At 45.2% G+C, this 22,371-nt stretch overlaps 1 long non-coding RNA gene and 1 pseudogene across 1 annotated transcript; both read left to right on the forward strand.

The window, feature by feature from the left end:
* The first annotated feature begins 1,380 nt into the window (after window positions 1-1,380).
* LOC134068424 (uncharacterized) lies at window positions 1,381-2,035 on the forward strand. Its single transcript, XR_009936704.1, has 3 exons — window positions 1,381-1,463; window positions 1,575-1,679; window positions 1,907-2,035. It is a non-coding gene; the product is annotated as an uncharacterized LOC134068424 (long non-coding RNA).
* A 9,689-nt stretch (window positions 2,036-11,724) lies between these two features.
* On the forward strand, window positions 11,725-14,686 carry LOC134069463 (uncharacterized protein K02A2.6-like; annotated as a pseudogene).
* Window positions 14,687-22,371: the final 7,685 nt, after the last annotated feature.

The following is a 22,371-nucleotide window of genomic DNA, read 5'->3' on the forward strand; positions in this document are numbered from 1 at the left end:
TAGTGACCTTTATTAGATCGTTCTGGGTTTTTCCCTGTCTAATAAAGGTGTAAGATCAATGTTATCTGTAAGTGGCACTCCTTCTGTTTTCTGTATACTGTACCACTAACAGAGCAGGTGTCTTACAACTATGACTCGACCAAAAAAAAAAAACCTTTTCAAATGTTCACTAAAATAAAATGCATCAATGTACAGTGTATTGGAAAATAAGTCCCTACAGGGCAATCACATTAACCCTGACGCACAGGAAAACAAACTAATAACACTGTAACACTGCAATAATTAACTCAAATTGGCTCTTACATTATCTTGATCTTACATTATCTTTATTGGATACTGAGAAAATTATAGCCTACATGCCTTTGTTACATCTAGATTAGATTGATGCAATTCCTTATTTGTCTAGCTTGGTGCACTATATCAGCTATCTGTTGTATGGGATTTTTGATCATTTTCTTTGTAATCAGGAGACTCAGTTGGCTTCAAAAGTACCCACCACTTATCAGCTCTCCGTTTTATTGCATTTTGACCTGTTAAACAACTTACAGGAAATCAGACCACAGGAATGCACTGTGACTTGCATAAGTGTTCAACCCTCCTGCTTTCTGTTTTTACAGGAAATGCTTACACATCTGTTCCCTGTGCCTATGAATACTGATTTATAATAAAGTCAGTGTCATCTGTAAATTGTTGGGACTTACTCATCGTTATTCCTCGGAGTTAGATAATTAATACATATCCTTTTCATATCCGTGCATGTACTTATCGGTCTGACGCACCCACCGCTAGCCTAGCTTAGCACAGATGCTACTATGTAGGCTCCGCTCAGTTATTTCTTCAAAACCAATACAATACAAAACCAAGGAACAATACATTATCTAAAAGAAAACATATAGTTCCATGAATGCTTACAAAAGGACTCCCAGATAGCAATTTCCTTTGGGCCGGATCCGCATAAAAGCCTTTAGATCCGCATGTAGCGGACCTACGGTATCTGACTGTGGGCCAGATGTGGCCCACACACAATAAGCGGACCCGTATTGCAGATCCATACCACACACAAGAAGCGGACCCGTACCACACACAATAAGCGGACCCGTATTGAAGATCCGTACCACACACAAGAAGCGGACCCGTACCACACACAAGAGGCGGACCCGTATTGTAGATCCGTACCACACACAAGAAGCGGACCCGTACCACACGCAATAAGCAGACCCGTATTGCAGATCCGTACTGTATAGTAAGGTTTTCCTTATCCATGCCTAGGTTGTAGGATTTCACAGCTCTAATACATTTCTGCTACACTACATGCATCACCATATTGCTATGATTGTTCATTGGTTTATTTACCATGATTTCTTTTTTCAACTTTAGCTAAAGGACCGTTCAAAGACAGTGGCATACACCATTCTTTAGACATCTGGCATGGATCAAAGAACTTGAGCAAAAGACTTGTAGCGGTATGTTCTGGATCTCCTTTCCAATTGTATGCTTTGTACGTTACCTACATCAACCTTTTGATGTGAACTTTTGTTGACATCCTTTTAAAACCTTTGTTGTTCAATGTCCAGGCAGGGCAGCAAAAGGGATGCTGTGACTTACTGACATGGAGCAAAGATGTCTGCAACCATTTCTGGCATTGTTGCAAAGCTGCAAGCTGTTATGAAGAGTTCATGGTAAGTAACCTATCACAGATGATGTAATTTGTGTGTTTCTGAATGGAGTAGTAATATGAACTGTAACATGGGTTACACAGTCATACTAATAACCAACTGTCATTTTATGTCTTGAACAATCTCTACTTTGGCCAACAGCTTGGACCCCTTGTCAGACTTGTCATTGTGCACACTCTGTGTTTGTGAGATCCCTTATTTAAAGTCATTTTGTAACTATTTCTCCTCAGGACCTGTGGATGGGACTCCTGCACCACGTCACAGGAGAACATGAGTGGGCCCTTGGTGCCTGCCACCACGGCCCTTTGGAGGACAGCAGAGAGAAAGACTGGATACAACAGGGCAGTTTGGCACACCAGAGATTGGGAAATTGTTCTTGAGGCAGGCTGGCTGAAGAACATCGTCAAGTATCTGCGTTTCAGGTACACCTGCAAATATTCACAAGACTTCCTCTATAATAATGCCCCTTTGGTATTCTAAAAGTTGCAAATGTTATTACTCTCAGATATGTGGTTGTGACTGGTATTTTTTATACAGCACAGGCCTCTCCACCCACAGACTAGGCCCCACAGTGTTGCAGCATGTGCCTGACCTACCAGCCAGCACTGACCAGATGCATCAGCTATGAGGAAACAGTTTCCCTGAAATTGTACATAGTTGTATTTAAGATTTTGTATTTTTTTATTAGTATTATATGGTTGTTTTTGTTTGTTTGTTTCCCCCCAAATATCTCAATAAACAGTTGTTAACACAATTTTGGTTGTTTGGCTTTTTTGATCATTTCTAATGAATGAGCAGGGATGGCAAGGTAAAATGTATGTTCAGAAGAACACAATCAGATAGTTCTTTGAAATAAACAGAGATTTATTGCCTATGCATTGATGATTTAAGAACGATGACCAAACAAAGTCAAACAGGGTGCAGAACAAAACTGAGATGTGCATAAATGAAATAAATAAAGCTAACTATGTACATAGCTACCAGATTTACTAAACTCTACTCGGGACAAACCCTTTATATTGCCCAAGTGGATCTGGAAAACACTGCTGAATCCTCCAAACGCAGCAACTGGGTATGACGACACGCCGACCATGACCAAGTGCGCCATACTGCCACACAACATACTGTCTGTATGCTGCGTAACAGAACTGACGGTTGCTCTCGCCTGCTTCTGGAGCATCTGCCTCTGCCCGGACATCGTTCCAGATTCGTCTAGCAAGGCGAAGAACCCCCTCCGACAAAATAAATAGGTGTGGCAGCATTGAGATGCATGAATCTGGATGTTGTCCACAGCATTTTCTCTCTAGATCAGTGGGCATTTCCCAGCAGTTTGAGCAGACACACCAGGTGGGTTGGCCTGGAACTGGGAGGCCTGGTGGAGGGGTACCAAATGTTTGGTCTAGCAGATCAAACATCTGACTGGGGTCACGTCTCAGGCTGAGCCGTAGCAGCTGAAGGCTCTGTTCTAGACTTAGTGTTTCAATCCTGGCCTGTGAAGCAACAGATAAATACAATAGATTAATAAAGATCAGCTCTGTCTTCAAAATATTATACAGTGCATGGCAGGTGAGCACACACTAATCACTCTTCAAGATAAAGAAAATGGTTTGTACTTTTATCAGAGGCAAATATTATTTTTGATAATAAATGTGATAAACACCTCCTCTCTTGCCATCCTTTGGGCTTGTAGCTCTTCAACTCTTCAACTCTAGACTCTAGACTGTCAGATCTCCGCGTGCCTTGCCTCTGCCTCCTCCTCAGCCCCCCCGTGCTCCTCTCACCTGTCGCTGACGTTGCCCTCTGGATGTGGATGGCTCCGGCGGCGTGTAATCACAATCAGAGCCAGCGAGGCTCTCATCATGGGAGCTCTAAATAAATTATATAATACATACAGCTAAAACTCAAACGAATCACACTTTCGTTGGTAAGTTAGACTGTAAACTTGAATAAATCGTCAACACGGGCAAACATTCGTGTAAAGTTCGCTGGCAAGCAGTGTTGTTACTACATAAATCATTACGGAATGTAACGTTAGCCTGCTATGTATGAAATAGGACTGTTACGTCGAAACACATATGTACGAAATGCATGCATATGCATGAAATGCACATTACAGCGTCAAAAGTAAACTAACTAGCTAACTTTGGGTAGCTGCTAGCGGGTGGCTAGTCTTGCTAATGATTATTAGCCAGAGCTAGTTTTTAGGTTATAGCCTATGACACGTATCAAAATAACTAAGTGAATAGCCAAACTTCTAATCTAATATACTCATGTAACCGAGCGTTAGTACTTATTAATATATTGGTAATAATTCGCCAGCCAAGACTTGTTGAGAAGAACAGTTTACTTCACAAACTCATCAGATTCATCAGTAACCAGAATAGCGCTCTCTACCGCGAGAGCAGGAATATATCTTTTCACTACGGAAAGCCCCGAGGGGATATAATACATTCACTATAACATTCTGTTACATACGTCCCCCCCTCCAAGAGTAAACGTCCTCGTTTGCAAAAAGAACAACCGCTAACAGTGTAGGTATAAAGACATTAAGCAACTCCACACAGCGATGTAGAAAACCACACACATAATCCCTGAAAATTCAAACAGCATTCCAAACACATACAGTAGGTCAGATAAGCAGTATACATCATACATGGCCCTGTATTGCACATACACACAACCCTAACAACATACAGTGTTTGAGCGAATATTGGTCCTCTTTTTTTTTTTTTTTTTTTTTTTTTACACAATCTCAAAAAAACAACCGTTGACCAGAACTACAGGTCACACAAATTCAGTAGATAACAAAACCACTGAAATGTCCAGGGGCCTTCAGTGCTCTCCCGTGCCGACTCATGGTAGGGCCAGGTGGCGCAGCGTTCTCCGTCGAACACGGCACTTCAGCTGCATCAGACAGTCCATCCTGATCCAGGCCCGAAAACACAATCCCAGAAGAACAAGGGACTGGGGACAAAGGAGGACTGGGCATTTGTGGCTGTGTAGGCAGGTGAACTGGCAGTGTATACGGCCTCAATCTGTCATAATGCACCACCTGCTGCCGCTCATCACAGTCGAAGGGGTTGGTAATACGGTAGGTGAGGCCCGGCACATCGCCTGAGTTCAACACCTGCAAGACCTGATAAGGCCCTTTCCAGTGTGGGGCTAACTTCATGCGGCTTTCCACAGGGTTGTTGAGCCACACCATCGCACCCACCTTGTAGGGTTTGTGTCGAGATCGCTCGTCATGATACAGTTTCTGCCGCTCATGAGCATCCTCGCTACTCATTCTGGCTCTGCTGAAGGCAGACTCCAGTTTGTCTCGCAATGAGGAGACAAACTCACTGTGAGATCCAGGCACCTGTGACGCCAAGGCACGGGAAGGCATCAGAACGTCGACAGGAACTCTCGCTTCACGTCCGTGGGCAAGGTAGTAAGGAGTGAAATGTGTGCTGGCATGTACTGAGGTATTGTAAGCGAAGGACACCTGCTTCACATATTCATCCCATTCACCCCCACACTCCAGCAGAGTTTTAGCGAGCTGATCAATTAAAGTCCTGTTAAAACGCTCTACCATTCCATCTGATTTCGGATTGTAGGGAGTGGTGCGTGTTTTTGTGATTCCCAGCAGCTGACAGAGGCTTTGTATCACCTCTGCTTCAAACTGACGCCCTTGATCACTGTGCAAGCGCTCCGGTACACCGTGCACTAACACATAATCCTCAAAGAGGCATCGCGCTACTGTTTGTGCCGTCTGGTTTTTCAGAGGATATAAATTAACAAATTTTGTAAAATAATCCTTGACCACCAGCACATACCGGTTCCCTTTTGTTGTCAATGGCAACTCCACAATGTCAGTGGCCACTCTCTCAAATGGGCGGGTCGCACAAGAGCCCCCCATTGGTGCACGATGTGGTGGCACTGGGGAACGGCGTGTCTGACATGCTTTACACTGTTCACACCAGTTCTTGATGTCTCTGAACATGGAGGGCCAGAAGCAGATTTGGCGTGCTTGCTCCCACACGCGCTCAGCTGAGAAGTGGGCAGAGGCCGGGCCACCATGTAGTTGCTGCAGGAGATCCGGTATGAGAGCAGAGGGGACAACAATTTGATTTATTTTGTCACCAGTGAGGGAGGAGGCAACAGACCGACATAATAGTCCATCTTGCATAATCAGCCGATCAAATTCTGTCCACAGCTTCCTCAAACTGTAAGAGGCCCCCCTCAGTCGTGCTCGAGACGGCCTCCGGGACATCTCCATCCAGCTGAGAACAACTCCAATGTCCACATCTGCCTCCTGTTGCGCTTTAATGTCCGCCACATCATGTCCCAGGGTGGACAGCGATGGTAGGATGCCTGTTCCTACCTCCCTTGGTGCATCCGCCGTGAGTGCTGGTGATGACGGGCAGACCCCTGCGTCAGGTTGTGGATTAGTTGGGTCTGATGGCATTGAGTGTATGGCGTTAACCCTCATGATGGTGTCTGAGTGGCTTGTTATGCTGTCAGCCAGGCTGTCTCTCTCCGGCCGCCGGGAGAGAGCGTCTGCGTTCATATGACGTTGACCATCTTTGTACACAATGTCCCAATTGAGGGGGTCTAGCTCCAAAATCCATCTACCTCGCCTGCCTGTTGGGTCATTATCGAGAGCCATGCGTCTGAGTCCCAACAGAGGGCGGTGGTCTGTAACAATGGTAAAGGATGTAAGGCCAATGTAATGCCTGAACTCACGCACAGCCCAAACGACTGCCCACAGTTCACGGTCAAACGTGGACCAGCGACGCTGCGTCTGATTTAATGTTTGGCTAGCGTATGCCACCACATGCTCCACCCCTTCCTTAACCTGGGCTAAAACGGCACCAACAGCCTCCTTTGAGGCATCTGTGAACACTTTAAAGGGCACATTAAAGTCCGGTAGGGCCACAATGGGAGCAGAGGACAGCACATTTTTCAGATAATTAAATGATGTTTCACAGTCTATAGTCCAGTCAAAAGGCACATTCTTACCCATCAGACGATTCAGAGGGGCGGCATGTTTGGCAAAATTGTGTACAAAGCGCCTGTAATATGAGCATAAGCCCACAAAGGCTCTGATTTCAGATGGAGACTGAGGAGTAGGCCATTTCCGGACCTTATCAGTGTTCTTTGGATCAGGCTGCAGACCATGTTGAGAAATGATGTGGCCCAAAAACAGCACATGATTCCTGGCAAGGTGACACTTTGAGGGATTTAATTTTAATCCGGCCGTCTGGATTCTTGAAAACACCTCGCCAAGGCTGGAAAGATGTTCCTCAAAAGTGGCACTGTAAAGTAGGACATCATCCAGGTACACCATACAGATGTTCCAAGGCAGACCCCTGAGGACAAGCTCCATCATTCTTTGGAATGTGGCAGGCGAGTTCGAAAGGCCCATGGGCATAGATCGCCACTGGTAAAGGCCCCGCCCAGTGGTAAACGCTGTTTTGTCGCGATCTTCCTCTGCAACTTCAACTTGCCAAAATCCATTCGAAAAATCTAATGTGCTGAACCATACAGCACCTGCCAGTGCATCCAGTGTGTCATCTACCCGCGGCAGAGGATGACAGTCCTTCACGGTCACACTGTTGAGGCGTCTGTAGTCAACGCAAAATCTCCATTGACCATTCTTTTTCTTAACTAAAACAACTGGAGAGGCCCAGGGGCTGCAGCTCTCTTCAATGACACCATCTGCGAGCAGCTCTGCTACCTGTTTCTCAATCTCAGCTCTTTTCTCAGGGGACGTTCGGTATGCACGTTGTTTGAGTGGGGGATGGCTTCCTGTGTGAATGCGGTGTTTGACTTGTGTGCATTTGCCGGTGTTCCTATTAGTGGCGCTGAAAACGTCCCCATGCTGCCTCAGCAATGCAGATAGTGCTGCCTTCTGTGTTTCTGAGATGGGGGAATCCTCTAATGACACAGGCGGCAAAACACAGAGGGAAGACAGGGGGGGTGTAGTATCAGCCGTCACTGCAGCCACCTCGTGTGGTAATGAATTCAAGTCAGCCTCACTCACAGAGTAGAATTCCCCTAAATGAGTGCCCTGCTGTAAAACAACATCATTTTTAGTAGGGTTTAGAACCCGAGCACATGTCAGTCCATTCTTTACTGAGGTGACTGTGTGAGCCACCACTAGATTTGAAGTGTCAGGGATATTAGGCTCTAGATAGCCAACAAAGTCACATGAATAGGCTCCAGATAAGTTAGGTGGATGGACATTGACAGGCACAATAATCTCACTGAGAGGGGGGAAGGCCATCGTGTTGGCAATAGACACATTACAGCACACAGGGGTTAGGTCTCTCCCCTTGAGTAGAGGAATTGTGGTGCCCCACAGTTGTAATCTGGCATTAGCAATGTCCAAAAGGGCATGATTCTTCAACAAAAAGTCCCAGCCCAATAACACTGCTTGTGTAGTTTCCCTCAACACGTGGAAAGTGTGCTGCCATGAGTGTGTGCCTAGGCATAAAACAACAGAGATTGTGCCCAACGTGTCTAACATTTGTCCATTCACTGCACGAGCAGTCACATAGTTTTTCTTCAAGGGGCGGATGCGGAGTGCAGGGACAGACATGCGGAAATCAGCACTAATAAGAGATACGCTTGATCCTGAATCTAGTAACACAGGAACCACTGTGCCCTCAATCACACCTTTGACATAAGAAACAGGCATCTCACATTCAGTGTTGTTCCCAGACACATTCATAACTGAGTCATTGTCCCCTGTGTCAGTCTGTGGGCCCAAACAGAATGCAGCTGGCGTTTGGGCCGCAACATCAGCTACATACCGTTTCCCTGTCGGCTGAGCTGGCGCTCATCGTGTGGCGAGTAAAAGCGTACTCCCCGTCTCCTGGGTGTCTCCTCCTCGTAGTGGGTGCGATGGCCTGGGCTGGGGCTGCGTCTCCCCGGTGACGAGGCAGGACCAGGACTCCCATGGCTGCGGGATGGCATGAACGACCTCCGGTCTCCCCCAGGTGACGGGAATCTCCTATCCGGTGAACGGCCTCGCTGTGGCTCACGGGAGGTCCGCGATTGACATCCAGAACCCCCACAGGTGCAATAACATGGGCTCCTCCCTGATGGAGGAGAGCTGCGCCATCCACCTGCACTTGTCCGCAGTCGAAGATTGTCCTCGGCCATCATTTTCATCTCTACTCTCATATTCCTCAGCTCCTCTGCAAGGCTGTGTACTGTTTTGTGTAAACTCCCATAATCAGTCACTGAGTGAACAGAGGCTACAGGACCCCCAACAGCGGCGGCCAAGCCAGTCGTGCCTCCTTTCATTGCATAGTCCAGTTTAACAGCCTCTCTAGCATTCTCACACCGTTCAGCAATCACCAATGCCTCCTCCATGTCTGTCGCCCCTTGTTCATGACACTTTACTCTCAACTCAGGATCCAGACCAGCGAGGAAACGGCGAAACTTCTCCTCTTTAGTAGCATTTTCCCCATAGTCAGGGAATGCCTCTTGCACAAGCCTGGTGATATCAGCAGCATAGACTACTAGGCTCTCATGTGGAGCGCGAGGGCGGGTAGAGAGATTGGCTTTGAAACGGTCCAAAAACTGTTTGCGGCCAAAGGCTTCTTTAAGTCTCTCTTTAACAGTCTTATAATCAGCTTGAACTGTAGCAGGAAGGCTATCCCACAACAAGAATGCTGCTTTGCTCAAACGAGTTGGTAGAATTCTCACCAGTTCATAATGATAGTCTCTTCCTTCGTTTCCCTCCAAAAGAGCGCGGACTGCTACTTCAAATTGACGTGCCCAGCAGAGAAAACTTTGTTTGTCATCCTCCCCAGAAAACGGAGGTGGCAAGTCAATCTTCACTCTGGCAGTTTGATAATCTTTCTCCCGTCGAGCATTAAACAGCAACGAATCCTCTTCTTGTTTGCACCACATGTTGAATCTGAGTTTTTATCCTGTCCTTTATGCTGTTAGCCGTGGAACCGGCTACGCGAAGCTAGACAAACGATGGCCACACTAACTAGCCTAAGTTAACACGTTCACTAAACTACACACTATCAAAAGAAAACGACTACAATAAACAAAACTCGAATGACACAAAGATCCCACCACTGTCACCAATGTAACCGAGCGTTAGTACTTATTAATATATTGGTAATAATTCGCCAGCCAAGACTTGTTGAGAAGAACAGTTTACTTCACGAACTCATCAGATTCATCAGTAACCAGAATAGCGCTCTCTACCGCGAGAGCAGGAATATATCTTTTCACTACGGAAAGCCCCGAGGGGATATAATACATTCACTATAACATTCTGTTACACTCATAAATATAACTTGAAATGATAATCATAGTCGTTAGTTAGGTTCATTATGATGTTGAAAGGTATTTTCTTACCTGTGAATTCGCCATGAGAAAAAGTTAGCAAAAGCAGAGCCCGTCTACGGAGAGCCTTGCCACTCGCTATTAAGTCCCATTGTAACGACTTTTGGTTGCAGTTCCACCAAAATTCCACTGGGGGCGGTCGCCTGAGTGCAGAATGAATGGGAGCCTATGGAGCTAGACGGCTAAAGTTGGCTCTTTCACCCAATTGTCGTTGAGAGATCTCAGATTTGATTGTAGTTTTTGCAAGTTCAACATAGGTTATAGGTCAAAAGTTGAATGAACGAGTACTTATTGTGATGTATGTACCATTGGGTATGTGGATCCAGTCCACTAGTTGGCGCTGCGCCGCCACTGTCATTGTGTCAATATGAATGTACTGAGTTACAAGAAGTACTTTAGTAAACGAGTGACTGAACTGAAGACGTGTCTCGGTGTTATCTCTAACATAAAGTTACGGTATCTAAAGTGAACCCATATACATAACATTATTGGCGACGAGGACAACTTTAGATTGCCTGTTAGTTTAAAAGTTTCCGCCACGGTATTGACTGTGAGTGGAGAAGACGAAGACGTTTTTGGCGCAATGTGGCTAATGGAGGCTAGTGAGCCCAACTAAAAAGAAGAAAAATAAAAGGAGAACGAAGAGATGGCTGGATACGGATACATTGGACATATCTCTGCTTTCGACGAGTCAGTGGAACAGTGGTCGACCTACGTGGAAAGGTTTGAGCATTTTGTAGCCGCAAACGAGATTGAGGGAGACAAAAAGTTAGCTGTTCTGCTCAGTGTAATGGGTGCGTCTACCTATGGACTCTTGCGTAGCCTCGTAGCTCCTGACAAGCCAGGGCAAAAGACATACGATGATATTGTTGGTGTTTTGCAGTTACATTTTTCCCCAAAACCGATTGTCATTGCCGAAAGGTTTCGCTTTCATAAACGCAATCAGCAAGAGGGAGAATCAGTGACGCAATACATCGCGGTAATTAAAAAGTTAGCAGAATACTGTGATTTTGGCACGCATTTGCTGGATGCACTGCGAGACAGGCTCGTATGTGGACTCAACACGGAGGCGATACAGAAAAGATTGCTAACCGAGTCTGCATTGACTTTCCAAAAGGCTGTGGAAGTAGCCGTAGCAATGGAGACGGTAGCAAGAGAAACACACCAGCTAAGTAATGCATTAAAAGTAAATGCTCTGTCACTTAATAGTCAGCAACGTTACAAATGTGTACGCTGTGGAAAAACAAATCATAAAGAGACTGAATGCTATTACAAGGAACAAACATGCCACAACTGTGGTAAGAAAGGCCACATTTCAAGAGTGTGCCGAAACAAAGAGCTTGCAAATAGCGAAAAGACAGGAAAACAGAAAGTGTTTATTAAAAAGAAGAGCAAAGTGCACCACATGGATGCAAAAGAAATATCCAGTAGTGAGGGTAGCACGACAGATACAGAGCTAACGCTAAACATGGTGGCTCAGAAGGGAAATTTGTCACACATGTGTGTTAAGCCAAAGATTGAAGGGAAAACAATGCAAATGGAATTAGACACAGGCGCTGCAGTTTCATTAATATCCAAAGAATTATATGACATGCAGTTGTGCCACATACCTTTACGGCAAACAAATATAATATTGAAGACATACACTGGCGAGCTGATTTCACCAGAGGGGGTCATCAAAGTCACAGTGAAAATGAACAAGCAGAAGGCTAAGCTACCACTGTACGTGGTCAAAGGGGCTTCACCCCCACTCTTTGGTCGGGAATGGCTGCGCAAAATACAGATTGACTGGCGGGAGATTAAGACGGTTCGGGAGGAGACACTAGAAGTAGTGCTACAGAGGCATAATGAAGTCTTTAAAAAGGAGCTGGGCACACTGAAAGGTATCAAAGTCTCCATAGCTCTGAAACCGCAACATCAACCACGGTTTTGCCAGGCAAGAGTCGTTCCCTATGCTCTTAGACCAAAAGTTGAAGCTGAGATTGACCGACTGAGCGAACAGGGCATCATATCGCCTGTCAAGTTCAGCGACTGGGCAACACCCATTGTCCCGGTTGTAAAGAAAAATGGAGATGTTAGGATTTGCGGTGATTTTAAAGTGACAATCAACCCCGCTCTGCAGGTAGAGAAATATCCAATTCCACGAATTGAAGATTTATTCGCATCACTGTCAGGGGGACAGCATTTCAGTAAGCTGGACTTGTCTCACGCGTATCTACAAATGCCTGTTGAAGAAAAATCTCGCAAATATCTCACCATAACAACGTCAAAGGGACTGTTCTGTTACAACAGACTTGCTTTTGGAATCACGTCAGCCCCCGCCATTTTTCAACGGGCCATGGACCAGGTCCTCCAGGGTCTTCCGAACGTCCACTGCTATTTGGACGACATTTTGGCCAAGACCGCCTGCAGCACCTGAAGAACTTGGACGCTGTCCTGGGACGCCTTGAAGAATTCGGCTTGCGTGTACAAAAAGACAAATGTGAATTTTTCAAGGATTCACTGGAATATTTGGGCCATGTTATCGATGCCCATGGCCTGCACAAGTCACCGGAGAAAGTTAGGGCGATTGTGGAAGCTCCTGCACCAACAAATGTGAGTCAGCTTCGATCATTTTTAGGGCTTATTAATTACTACAGCAGGTTCATTCCTAACCTGTCATCCATCCTTAGCCCACTCAATGCACTCTTGTGCAAAGGCAAACAGTGGCAATGGACATCACAATGCGAAATGGCATTTCAGGAGGCCAAAGAACAGTTGTTGTCGCAAAGTGTGCTAACTCATTACAACCCAGAACTTCCCATCCGGCTGGCATGTGACGCTTCACCTTATGGGGTAGGTGGGGTGATATCACACATCCTTCCAGATGGGCAAGAGAGGCCCATAGCCTTTGCATCAAGAACTTTGAACAAAGCGGAACAGAATTATGCACAGATTGAGCGTGAAGCTCTTGGCATTATATTTGGTGTTCGAAAATTCCATCACTATTTATATGGTAGGAAGTTTACGCTCCTCACAGACCATCGCCCTCTGACCACAATTCTGAGTCCCAGCAAAGCTATACCATCTATGGCAGCCGCCAGAATGCAGCGGTGGGCTCTCCTGCTGGCTGCTCATGATTATGTCATCCAATACAGAGAAGCAGCACGTCACGGCAATGCTGATGGGCTGTCCCGCCTGCCACTTGCCACATCAGCTAAGGAGAGAATCAACACTGTGGACAGTTTTCACATTAAACACCTGGAAACCTTACCTGTGAGCTGCAAAGAGATCTGCAAGGAAACCAGGACTGATCCGGTTCTCGCTCAGGTACTGGAAATGGTCTCTACAGGTCGCTTCCCGAGAGTCCAGCATGTGGACAGCACACTGGCACCATTCATCAGCAGGAAGGATGAACTAACTGTTCAGCAACAGTGCCTCATGTGGGGTATCCGTGTAGTCATCCCTCCTAAGCTGAGACCCAGAGTACTGTCCGAACTACACACTGGACACCCTGGTGTTGTTAAAATGAAATCTGTCGCCCGAAGTTACATGTGGTGGCCAGGAATTGACGCCCAGATCGAACAAGTGTCGAAGACCTGCCAATCCTGTCAACTCACACAGAAAGCACCTGGACCATCACCTCTCCATCCTTGGGCATGGCCGGGAGCTCCATGGCAGAGGATCCATGTCGATTTTGCCGGTCCTTTCCAAGGCCATATGTTCATGGTGGTCGTGGATGCCCATTCCAAGTGGCCTGAAGTGCACCTGATGAGTTCCACCACGGCTTCCAAGACCATACAGGTACTGAGAAGGCTATTCAGTCGTTACGGCCTTCCTGAGGTCTTAGTGAGCGATAATGGTCCCCAGTTCACTTCAAGCGAATTCGACACATTCATGAAGAGCAACGGAGTTAAGCACATTCGCTCTGCACCATTCCACCCAGCCACAAATGGCCTTGCGGAACGTTTTGTGCAAACATTCAAGCATTCACTGAAGCGCTCCTCAGGAACAGTCTCAATCCAACACCGACTGGATGCATTCTTGCTAATGTATCGCAACACTCCGCACTCCACCACAAAGGAATCGCCATCCATGCTTTTCATGCATCGCAAGCTGCGATCTCGACTCGACCTGCTGAAGCCTAGCGTTGCAGCTGAAGTGGAGAAAGCACAAGAGGAGCAGTGTGCTCGTCGACAGACGCATGCTAAAGCCAGATCATTCAAAGTGGGTGACACAGTCCTAGTTCGCGATTATGGGAGAGGAGAGAAGTGGACACCGGGCGTAGTTTCAGCCGAAACTGGTCCTGTGTCATACAAAGTCAACGTCGGATCATCGGAACACTGGAGAAGACATGCTGACCAGATCCTGACTCGACATGCAGAGCTGGACGTTCCAGAGTCTTCAGAGTCTTCTCATGCTCCAGCAGATCTGCCTGTGTTGGAGAACACAGTTCCTGAACCAGCTGTTCCGGCTCCTGATCCAGTGAGTGTGCCGTCATCCCCGGTAACATCAGAGGTAGTCAACGCACCACATCAAGAGACTGGTAAGCGATACCCATCCCGTGTTATTACGAAACCAGTTCGTTTTAGCCCTTAAGGAATTCAATACAGTTGGACAGTTGTTGGACACATGTCTGGATAAGAGACTGTTACATTTGTGTTCATTTAGACTAGAGAGTCATGTCTCAAGAATAAGGGCATAATAACCCCTTGACTGACTCGGGGTTTGGGACAGTCTACTCCCTGCCTCAAGGTTAGGTGATGTGACTTCACATGTTTATGTTTACGTGTATATGTGTTTACGTTCATGTTCATGTAAGCACAACATTTAGTGGGGAGGAGATGTAATGTATGTACCATTGGGTATGTGGATCCAGTCCACTAGTTGGCGCTGCGCCGCCACTGTCATTGTGTCAATATGAATGTACTGAGTTACAAGAAGTACTTTAGTAAACGAGTGACTGAACTGAAGACGTGTCTCGGTGTTATCTCTAACATAAAGTTACGGTATCTAAAGTGAACCCATATACATAACACTTATGTCCTTCCGATTTCTTACAGGTTGAGTTGTTGTTGCCTATACCACGCTAGCATTCTGCTAATGAAGCTTGAGTGTATGACGTCATTTACATTTTAAAAGACGTTTTAAAGCAATCAAGTGACTCAAAAAAATCAAACACCACGCAATACGTAATTTCTTTGCATCCCCTTTCGAAAACAACATTCAAATTCATTGACAAAAAATTATATTTTGAGAAAAGCGGATTTTGAGGGGTATTGCTCCATTGACCGCCATGCATTCTGCACTCCAAATGTAGCGCCTCTAATGGAACCAGCGTGGAACTGCAACCATTTCAAAACCGGAAGTATAACGACAGTGGCAGTTCTCCCCTTATTAGACATTCTCTGGCAAAAGTTAGCCAAAGCCAATCGATGCTTGCTTTCAGAACCATGGACAGGTCAGAACAGCGCTCGTGCACCTTCGTGCTCGTGAACCAGAACAGAGCTCGTGCACTTTCCTGCTCGTGAACAAGCATTGCGCGTTCCTGTACTCTGGAGGCGTGGCTTCGGGGGGAAGTCTGAAGAAAGGGGCTGGTACTTTTGACCTGTGTATTTTCAAAATGCAGCTTTGCTGGAATCGTTTTCCAGGATCTCCAACCCTACCTTTAAGGAATAAGGCTCTGGTAGTAGCCTAGCCAATAAGGCAGAGGCTACCAGAGTTTGTTTATTCAATTTATTGATAGTTTGACTCGTTTTCTTTCTGCCTCGTGTTAAGTACATATCTGCACTATTTAAAAACAATAAAGAAAAAAATACGACCCAAAATTGTAGGGGGGGTTTAGGAATTTAACAGGATGGAAATAATGGACCTGAATGGAATGGACCTAACGACGCCCATGGCTTTATTTATGACAAAGGGGAGCGCCGGGTCGATTGATACCATAGACAGTAAAAAATATGGACAGAGCTATCATGTAGACGTCAGAATATTCAACATTATATTCACAATAATGTTGAATGCTGGGCTAAAACATCATACACCAGAAGAGTAAACATGTGCAGACATAGAAATGATGTGAAAATGTGTTGACCATAGGAGCTGCTTCCCTCTGGTGGTTGATGCAGGGTATGCCAGCATGAAAACTGAAAGGTAGCATGCAACATCTTAAAGGCACTCTAAGTGATGTTGGGTGACATTACAACTTTTGACGTTCAAGCAAAACAGAGCTAGCTTGCTACTCCCTCCCGTACCGTGCAATTGAAACTCTGCTAAATGTGCATCTTGTCAGTGATTGGCTGGAACAGTTTGCTATGTTTTTATGGTCCAGGTGTGGCCAGGTGGTTTTTGGTGCCGTTTTTGGAGCCTGGGCTTACAGAGTATTCAGGGCACATGCAGCTAGCAGAGGTGAGGTGATGTTTGCTACAGTATATGTGACAAAAAATGTTTTAGCCTTTAACTGTTGCCTTTCTTTGTTTTCATTAGCTATTCATGTTTGCTTGTGTTTGTAAAGTACATTGAATGACCTCTGTGAGTGAAATGCATTGTTATAAAATAAAGTAGTTGACTTGACTGGACTTGATTAATGAGGAGTTAATTTATGTAATACACACATGCATCCATGCACAAACACACACACACACACACACACACACACACACACACACACACATAAATACACACATAGCTGATGAGGTCTTGCTAAAAGCAGGACACATGTTTTGTCTCAGAGAGAAAATAAATTGTGACTAGCCTCATATGCAAAAAAACTGAGACCACACTGACTTGAGAATACATCGACAGGCTACAGTACATGAGAATACATCGACAGGCTGTACATGAGAATACCTCGACAGGCTACAGTACATGCGTAATTCAGAGCAGCCTGCTCCTCATTTAGTCTGACACGACTGCTGTTTTGCTGTCCAGAGCCTTGGCTCTCACACGCTGTGAGATGTTTATTCTAATAGCTATTCTTGGTAAGTATATGCTCTTTAAGTATTATTCCCAATTGTTGAAAACAGATAAGATGAAACTATTTATTGTATATATATTTGCATTAATGTGCTAATTTAATCTTGCTGTTGCACTTAGTGTGACAGAGGAAATCCCCACAGTGCCTCAGGGCTCAGGTATGTTTAATCGAGAAATAAAAGAAAATTTAGAATCTAGATCTAAATCTAGAAGACTATTTAAATTCACTTTGTATTTCATATTTTATAGCCACTGCAGATAAAGATCCTGTTCTCCCTGCTCACATGTATGGATTGTCTTCAAGTGTTAAAGTCGGGGGGGATTTTGAGCTCAAATGCAGCACTTTTGGATTAAAGAAAGCTGAGGAAATGGTCTTTGTTTACCTCTGCAAGGACGGAGTTGGCATGAAGAAGGCCTCGGCCATCAGTTATGACTCACAAGAGGGCACAGAGGAAGTTACAGCTGTGTGTTCTCCAGAGCCAAATACCCCCCCGGAGACGTGAGAGGGGTGGGGGGAAACTCCATCTCCATCCAGATAATCGGTAAGAGCTCTCATCACATCATGGCCATATAATGATCCCTCATACTTGAATACTATGTACCCAAATGTTTTTGTAGGGTAGCAGCAGTAAGAATACTTCCTCGCGCACGTGCGTGTGTGTGTGTGTGTAGATGGAGAATATCCAGCAGTCATAGCCACTGATGAGTCCTGTACTGACTCATTATCCTTGTGTGTGTGTGTATATGTGTGTGTGCGTGCGTGCGTTTGTGCGTGTGTGCGTGCGTGCGTGCGTGCGTGCGTGCGTGCGTGCGTGTGTGTGTGCGTGTGTGTGCGTGTGTAGATGGAGAATATCCAGCAGTCATAGCCACTGATGAGTCCTGTACTGACTCATTATCCTTGTGTGTGTGTGTATATGTGTGTGTGCGTGCGTGCGTTTGTGCGTGTGTGCGTGCGTGCGTGCGTGCGTGCGTGCGTGCGTGCGTGTGTGTGTGCGTGTGTGTGCGTGTGTAGATGGAGTATATCCAGCACTCATAGCCACTGCTGAGTCCAGAGTACCAGCAGGAGCTCATGTGGATTTCAGATGCTCCTCTACTGATGCTCCAGACGCCGTGGTCCTTCTTGCATACCTCTGCAGGAGCCACACCATCATCCACATTGCCATGTGGGATTCTCAGAAGAAGCAGGCTGGTTTCCATCTCAGAGGAGTCCAGCGGGGCGATGCAGGCAGCTATAGCTGTGTGGTGTCAGATACACCACTGTCTGCAGCAGAGCCGGGTGTGTGTGGAGGACATGTCGTTTTCCTGGAAGTTTATTGTGAGTATTTACACGTTTTTCCACAATGCAAGTTAAACTCAACTTTAACGAGTCTGTGAAAATGTGCTGTGTTTCTCATTTTCTTTTGTTGTATTTTGCTCTGCTATTCAAAACCCTATTGTATATGCCGACAGCACAAGATATGTCCACACCTGCTGAGTTAGAACCTGAACAGGTTTCACATTGCAATGACAACTTCTTTCGGATACTGTGCTGCATTGGAGTGATCATGATTGCTGTGGCTGTTATAACCAGTGGCCATTTTTGTCAACAAAGAGGTAAATAATGAGTAAACAATACTTTTTACCCCAGGCCCTATAGGCTACGATATACCAAATATACTGTACAATGTTATGGTCAGCTCAGAACTGCATCATACAAGAGAGAGGCGGAACCAACATATAGTAAACCCAAATATATTATACATATATTATACATATGACCAAAATACAGTATATGTATGTATATGGCTATAGCGCTCGCGCTACATTTGGGTGCAAGTGCCCACAGGGACCCACCGCCCGGGTCATTTCCTGATCTTACCCCATCTCTCACCTACTCACTTCCTGTCAGTCTCTAACTGACCTATCACAATAGGCAAAAATGTGCTAAAAACACTTTTAAAAAAAAGTTGTCTATGGAAGAAAATAGAATGTATGTAAGTGTGAGGATGTAATGCAAGCATCAGTATGATGTTGAGATTAAAAGTTAAAGAGAGAGAGAAGGTGCCTGTGGGAGAGCAATTAGCCAAAGTGCCTTTCAATAATCCATATTGAGCTTGCAGAAACTAAACTCTGATCGTTGATTTTTCAATGACAATCAGGTGAAACAATTTAGCTAGGCTGGGTGAACCCTGCCTGAACTTCCGGGGGGATTTGAATTTCGCCCGGTAGCTCAGGCTGGACAGGAGCAGATCTATTTTAGCTGTTTACTGCCAGAACTTCTGGCTCCAATCAGAAACGGCCATACTGCACGCTATTGGCCGGTGACGCGCCGAAAACGAAACTTAAGCGATGCGAAGTGCAGTAGAAACAAAGCGCAGCCTCGCCAGACTAATGTTCAATCTTAAAAGATTGAGTTTAGTATGGTGAAAACCATACTTGCACTTACTTGTTTTCGCGATTGCCCCTATTTTCATCCGGTCCCTCTCCACAGGTGAATAAAATCAACACCTTGATTATCAGTGCAGACTGCATGGTGCTTGATTGCTACACCTGTGGAAAGGGACCTGATGAAACCCATGAATAGCGGAACTGCAACAGATTGCAGGTAAAATGCCGGTACAATAGACCTCTGAAGTACGCCTACAAAAAAGCTACCATCTTTGCCCAAATAAGGAGATCCGGTATCTTGAGATTTTTTCTATGGGAAAATAACATGGGGATTTCCAATTATCTCACCTGTTAAACTCTCGCGGGGACGATGACATTGGAAATGCAGACGTTTTTCGCCACACAGTTTTGTCCACTGCCGTCTAGTGGATACTGTGATCTTCGGTAGGTGAAGACGGCACACTTTGATATTTGCTACCCCAGAGCTAACTTACAATGCAACTTGCCATAGGCAGTTAGCTTCAATGAACTCCCGGATCTCCTTATATGGGCAAAGATGGCAGCTTTGGATCCTTTTTGTAGGCGAACTTCAGAGGTCTATGGAGTTAATAGGGAGTGAACCAGCTCTCCCTAAATGGGCTCTGACCTCACTGTCTATGGGCAACACTTGATCAGACACACCTGCCTGATCTCGTATCAGAGACACCTGCCTGATCTCGTATCAGAGACACCTGCCTGATCTCGTATCAGAGACACCTGCCTGATCTCGTATCAGAGACACCTGTCTGATCTCGTATCAGAGACACCTGTTTCTCCATTGGCCTCCAGTGATGACCAATATGGCGGTGAGTTACATACGTTCTGGAGCCCAATGCAGCATCTAGATTTTTAATATCTATGGTCCAACTAAACCCTTTGTCTCTCCTATATAGTCTGTTCCCAGCCCTCATCATATGAGAGGTGCTATTTATTTCTTGTTGAGGCATTTAAACCTGCTGTGTACCCTGTGAGCATTATTACACTATGTGCAGGGTTCCATAAGGGTCTGTTGGACTGCCCTGCACATTGGACAATATTGTGATGAAAATATGCCAAAGGTGCATATGCAATACCAGCCATTGCAGGCATGCAGTGATACAGATACAGAAGACTTTATTGATCCCCGCAGGGCAATTCAGTTCCTACAGTCCACCCTACACATATACACACAGTCAGTCTATCACACACAGCTTAACACACATAACAGAGAGGTAGCATGATGGAACGTAGTGGAACATAGGATGTACAAATACAACTCATATAGACTATCTAAGAATATAAATAAATAAAATAAATAAATACCGGTAAATAAAAAAAATCCTCCTGAGTCAGTGTTTGTACTGTATATATCATGCTAAAGTCATTATGCTATGGTAACATTGTTACGATAGATAGATAGAGATAGATAGATAGATAGATACTGTAGATAGATATATAGATACAGTAGATAGATAGATAGATTGATTGATTGATTGATTGATTGATTGATTGATTGATTGATTGATTGATTGATTGATTGATTGATTGATTGATTGATTGATTGATTGATTGATTGATTGATTGATGTATTCATCCCCAATGGGAAATGATGGTGTTATACATACTTTATTGTTGCCTTAAAATCGCAGGTGTTTTTCAAGTACCAACTAAGACCCACCCTGGTGTGCCCCAGTCAGCTTCAGTGAAGGATGAGCTGTGCAATGCTACAGTACACAAGACATTTCACTGGAGTGATGTGATGCTTATGGAGACTGTCTGTGTTCACCTGCTCATTTGAACAACAATGTCTAAACATTTATTTCACATTTTCTCATACTGCATTTAAACAGCGCTGTCCTTTGCTGTGATATTTGCACACTGCCAATCATGTCTTTAAGAGTCACAAATGTATATATATATATATATATATATAAATGTATTTCAGAAATGCATCTCAATATAGCTCTGATGCTGATGTGCTGAATGTAATCATAGCATGGGCACTAAGCAGTGTGGCAGGAAGTCCTCTAAATGTATCTAGCCTGACTGCAGCATCTCAGGGCTGTAACATCTTCTCACACACAACAAGACTCTTCTCTTATACACCCCAACTTTAGAGCCTCTTTTTTAGTGTCCCATGTCCTGTTATATATTAGCCAGTGTGCCTCACCTTGCCTTTTCTTGTCTATATGTTTATGTAACAGGTGCCTTTGTGTGGGTTGGGATGTACACTGCGTGCATTGTTTTTGTCGGAAAAATTAAATATATTTATTACCGTGTAGGCTATTTGTGTGTTCTGAGTATAAAAACAATATTCTCAAATATTTCACAACATTGACTAACGTTTCGACGTTAGAAACGTCTTCATCAGACGAGATGATAGAGAGATACACTATCTGTCCTGGCCTGGTTGCACCAGATTGTCGCACAACTGCAGAAGCGCGGAAAACTTTCCTTTGTTTGCTGACATAAACTGCAGTTGGCCGTCTCCTTGTGTCAGTTAAGGTCAGTCAGTTCAAATTGTCTCAATGTACCTGTGACAAAATATGCTGCTGTAACACTTTTTGTCCACCAGAGGGCGGTCGAGGGGTCATTGGGGGGACCAGCTGGGATGAAAACTCCACAGCACCTGCCTGAAGTGTGGAAAAACACTCATGTGGGACTCGGCCCTGTGCTGTCCTCATTACAAGGGCCTGCTGGAGCCTGTTTTGTCCATCAGCGTGTCTGACGGGACTTCAGGTCTCTGTGACCGTGTCGCTTCTGTTCCTGCTGCTACATGTTCTCTGTGCACTGTTGACCAGGTGATGTGTATCTAGGAAGAATGAACAATGCTTGGGATATCCACTGATTCTGATCGTGTAAATAATGATCTCTCCATCTCCTCGATACACTCATGTTGCTGATTGCCATCACAGTCACTTTCGCTGATCGGCCAAACAAGCATGCTTGGTTAGTATGGAAATCAAATCACATCAAACTGCACTGTCCCCATGGACTTGTC

The sequence above is a fragment of the Sardina pilchardus genome, chromosome 21, assembly GCF_963854185.1.
Source record: "Sardina pilchardus chromosome 21, fSarPil1.1, whole genome shotgun sequence".
NCBI lineage: Eukaryota > Metazoa > Chordata > Actinopteri > Clupeiformes > Clupeidae > Sardina > Sardina pilchardus.